Source organism: Anastrepha ludens, unplaced genomic scaffold (assembly GCF_028408465.1).
Source record: "Anastrepha ludens isolate Willacy unplaced genomic scaffold, idAnaLude1.1 ptg000039c, whole genome shotgun sequence".
NCBI classification, from domain to species: Eukaryota; Metazoa; Arthropoda; class Insecta; order Diptera; family Tephritidae; genus Anastrepha; species Anastrepha ludens.
In genome coordinates, this window is record NW_026530049.1 from 5,001 (window position 1) to 10,000 (window position 5,000).

At 30.7% G+C, this 5,000-nt stretch overlaps 2 non-coding genes and 1 pseudogene across 2 annotated transcripts; all 3 read left to right on the plus strand.

The window, feature by feature from the left end:
• The first annotated feature begins 908 nt into the window (after positions 1–908).
• LOC128871063 (small subunit ribosomal RNA) lies at positions 909–2,899 on the plus strand. Its single transcript, XR_008455702.1, has one exon. It is a non-coding gene; the product is annotated as a small subunit ribosomal RNA (ribosomal RNA).
• A 575-nt stretch (positions 2,900–3,474) lies between these two features.
• On the plus strand, positions 3,475–3,655 carry LOC128871058 (5.8S ribosomal RNA). Its single transcript, XR_008455698.1, has one exon. It is a non-coding gene; the product is annotated as a 5.8S ribosomal RNA (ribosomal RNA).
• A 438-nt stretch (positions 3,656–4,093) lies between these two features.
• The window catches only part of LOC128871071 (large subunit ribosomal RNA), a 4,517-nt pseudogene continuing 3,610 nt past the window's right edge, over positions 4,094–5,000 (plus strand).

Below are 5,000 nucleotides of genomic sequence, written 5' to 3' on the forward strand. Positions count from 1 at the left end.
ATATTGGTGTATTTGTGATTTTATTCATGGTTTTCCATACGTTAGTTTAAATAGAAACAATTTTCGAATATATATACATATATGAAGAATTTATATTCTATACTAACATATTATGGAATGTAACCTTGGCATATTGGTGTCATTGTATTTTATTCCTGGTATTCTATAGTTAGTTTAAATAGAAATAAATTTTTGAATTCAAAATTTTATATTCTATACTAGCATTACATAGAAATTATCCTCAACTGTTTGTTTCTTGTATACATACAGGAAATTAAACAGATGAAGAAAAAAAAAAAACAAAACAAATAAAAATTATAAGAAAAACTAAATTTTAAACAAAAGAAAAAAGGAGAAATTTTTTCAATCATATATATATTTATGATTAAAAAATAGAATTATGGAATTATTAATTTCAATTCAGAGAGAAAAATTATGTAATATATGAAATTATTACATTAAAAATGCATTTGAAGAAAAAGTAAAATGTTATTAAAAATGATACATTTGAAAATTGGCAAATATTAAGAAGAAATATCGTTCTTATATTTTTATACAAAATATATATAGAGAACGAAAATTCTTTTTCATAAAAAACGGTTTTTGAATTCTGATAAGAAAAGCTAAAGGGGTCGGCGGGAGCGCACATTGAACGAAAGAAAATGAAAGAAAAACACAACAAAGAAGAAGACCAAATAAAATACAAATATTTTATACAAATAAAAGCACATTATTAATAAATAATAATAATAATAATGATGATGATGATGAGATGATACATAAATTGTGTTATTAAAATTACGTTCTATTGTATGTGCGTTTTCCCCTTTACTTTTTATATACACCGTAATTTATGAAATTTTCAAATATGAAAAACAAAGAAAAATATATAAACAAATATATATATTATTCTGGTTGATCCTGCCAGTAGTTATATGCTTGTCTCAAAGATTAAGCCATGCATGTCTAAGTACAAACAAATTAAAAGTGAAACCGCAAAAGGCTCATTATATCAGTTATGGTTCCATAGATCGTTAACAGTTACTTGGATAACTGTGGTAATTCTAGAGCTAATACATGCAATATAAACACGGACCTTATGGAACGTGTGCTTTTATTAGACTAAAACCAAGCGATCATTTGATCGTTAAATTGGTTGAACTCTAGATAACTTGCAGATCGTATGGTCCCGTACCGACGACAGATCTTTCAAATGTCTGCCCTATCAACTTTTGATGGTAGTATCTAGGACTACCATGGTTGCAACGGGTAACGGGGAATCAGGGTTCGATTCCGGAGAGGGAGCCTGAGAAACGGCTACCACATCTAAGGAAGGCAGCAGGCGCGTAAATTACCCACTCCCAGTTCGGGGAGGTAGTGACGAAAAATAACAATACAGGACTCATATCCGAGGCCCTGTAATTGGAATGAGTACACTTTAAATCCTTTAACAAGGACCTATTGGAGGGCAAGTCTGGTGCCAGCAGCCGCGGTAATTCCAGCTCCAATAGCGTATATTAAAGTTGTTGCGGTTAAAACGTTCGTAGTTGAATTTGTGCTTCATACGGGTAGTACAACTATATATTGTGGTATGTACATTACCTTATGTATGTAAGCGTATTACCGGTGGAGTTCTTATATATAATTAATACAATGTATTTTTTATATATTCCTCCTATTTAAACCTACTTCAGTGCTCTTCATCGAGTGTTGTTGTGGGCCGGTACAATTACTTTGAACAAATTAGAGTGCTTAAAGCAGGCTCCAAATGCCTGAATATTTTGTGCATGGAATAATGAAATAAGACCTCTGTTCTACTTTCATTGGTTTTTAGATCAAGAGGTAATGATTAATAGAAGCAGTTTGGGGGCATTAGTATTACGACGCGAGAGGTGAAATTCTTGGACCGTCGTAAGACTAACTTAAGCGAAAGCATTTGCCAAAGATGTTTTCATTAATCAAGAACGAAAGTTAGAGGTTCGAAGGCGATCAGATACCGCCCTAGTTCTAACCATAAACGATGCCAGCTAGCAATTGGGTGTAGCTACTACTATGGCTCTCTCAGTCGCTTCCCGGGAAACCAAAGCTTTTGGGCTCCGGGGGAAGTATGGTTGCAAAGCTGAAACTTAAAGGAATTGACGGAAGGGCACCACCAGGAGTGGAGCCTGCGGCTTAATTTGACTCAACACGGGAAAACTTACCAGGTCCGAACATAAGCGTGTAAGACAGATTGATAGCTCTTTCTCGAATCTATGGGTGGTGGTGCATGGCCGTTCTTAGTTCGTGGAGTGATTTGTCTGGTTAATTCCGATAACGAACGAGACTCAAATATATTAAATAGATGCTTTCAGGATTATGATGTTGAAACTTATATAGCCTTCTTTCATGCGTACATCTTGAATGTACAAGTGTTTGAATGTGTTTATATAAGTGGAGTCGTACCTGTTGGTTTGTCCCATTATAAGGACACTAGCTTCTTAAATGGACAAATTGCGTCTAGCAGTAACGAGATTGAGCAATAACAGGTCTGTGATGCCCTTAGATGTCCTGGGCTGCACGCGCGCTACAATGAAAGTATCAACGTGTATTTCCTAGACCGAGAGGTCCGGGTAAACCGCTGAACCACTTTCATGCTTGGGATTGTGAACTGAAACTGTTCACATGAACTTGGAATTCCCAGTAAGTGCGAGTTATTAACTCGCATTGATTAAGTCCCTGCCCTTTGTACACACCGCCCGTCGCTACTACCGATTGAATTATTTAGTGAGGTCTCCGGACGTGATCACTGTGACGCCTCGTGTGTCACGGTTGTTTCGCAAAAGTTGACCGAACTTGATTATTTAGAGGAAGTAAAAGTCGTAACAAGGTTTCCGTAGGTGAACCTGCGGAAGGATCATTATTGTGTTCCATATCCGTAAGAAAAACAAACAATGCCAAAACAAATAAAAACAAAAACAAACAAAAGAAAAAAAAAAAAAAAAGAAAAAAAAGAAAAATTTATAATTATTTTGAATCCATATTCTTTTTATTCTTTTTCATTCAATTTGTTATCCATCAATTATATCATATTAAATATAATATGATGGTACATTTTGTAATGTTTTTTCTTATTTTTTCTTTTAAAAACCTTTAAACATGAAAATAGAAAGTTGTACTTATTATTCATTTGATTGAATGATAAGTTAATTTGTTCACAATAACAAAAGTGGTATATATTTATTATTATATTTATATATAAATAAAATGATTAAAAAAATACAAAATAATCAAACATAATAAATACCACCACTGTATTATTGTTGAACTAAGACATTCGCAACTTAATAAAAATGTTTAGAGTTAAATATATTTGATATATATTATTGAAAGAAAATCAATTTATATTTTATTATTATTATTATTTAATTTTACTCTTTCAATTAATATATGCAAAAAAAAATTGACATTTGTTATAAATAAAAATAAATAAAAAAATACTCTAAGCGGTGGATCACTTGGCTCATGGGTCGATGAAGAACGCAGCAAACTGTGCGTCATCGTGTGAACTGCAGGACACATGAACATCGACATTTTGAACGCATATCGCAGTCCATGCTGTTATGTACATTAAATTAAATTTTAAAGTACTGCTTGGACTACATATGGTTGAGGGTTGTAAGACTATGCTAAATAAGTTGCTTATTCTTTTATAAAAATAATTGAATTTAAGCAAATGTGTATATTATTGGATTTTAAATAATTCATAATATTAATAGCAAAAAAATAAAGATATATAATGAATTTTTTATTTATTAATATATTCTTAAAAAAAAAAAATCCTCTCAAATAAAATGAAATAAAAAAAATTTTGAATCTAAGTATTCTCTTTAAAAAATTTTCATATTATTTATATATATATAAAATATTAATTTATATATGTAATTAAAGGAGGAATGTCTAGCATAAAAATTAATTTTTTTTATTCTAGAATTGCCTCATTTTACATAATTATTATTTATAATATATATTTATATAAAAGGAGAAAAGAAAAATAGAGATGAAAAGATGATATAATTATTTATTAAATTGTGAGAAGATAAAAAATATTTTAAAACAACCTCAACTCATATGGGATTACCCCCTGAATTTAAGCATATTAATGAGGGGAGGAAAAGAAACTAACAAGGATTTTCTTAGTAGCGGCGAGCGAAAAGAAAATAGTTCAGCACTAAGTCACTTTGTCTATATGTCAAATGTGAGATGCAGTGTATGGAATATCTTAATATCTAGTATGAGAAATTAACGATTTAAGTCCTTCTTAAATGAGGCCATTTACCCATAGAGGGTGCCAGGCCCGTATAACGTTAATGATTACTAGAAAGATATTTCCAAAGAGTCGTGTTGCTTGATAGTGCAGCACTAAGTGGGTGGTAAACTCCATCTAAAACTAAATATAACCATGAGACCGATAGTAAACAAGTACCGTGAGGGAAAGTTGAAAAGAACTCTGAATAGAGAGTTAAATAGTACGTGAAACTGCTTAGAGGTTAAGCCCGATGAACCTGAATATCCATTATGAAAAATTCATCATTAAATAATTAAAAATAATGTGCATTTTTTTCATATAAGGACATTGTAATCTATTAACATAATAAAGTATTTATCAAAAGATCATTGGTGATATTAAGTTTATTTAAATTAATTTGCTTTTTAAGCATATTAACATAGAATAAATACTAATGATTTGATAAAGTGTTGATAGATTTTATTATATATAATGCTAAAATTCATTTTTTGAATTTTACAAAAAATTTAATATCTATGATATTAATATTTATTTGTATGCATTTATATGATTAACAATGCGAAAGATTCAGGATACCTTCGGGACCCGTCTTGAAACACGGACCAAGGAGTCTAACATATGTGCAAGTCATTGAGTTATATTAAACTTAATGGCATAATTAACTTAACTTAAAAATATAATGGGATTAATTTTTAGTCTATTTTCTTAAATAGTC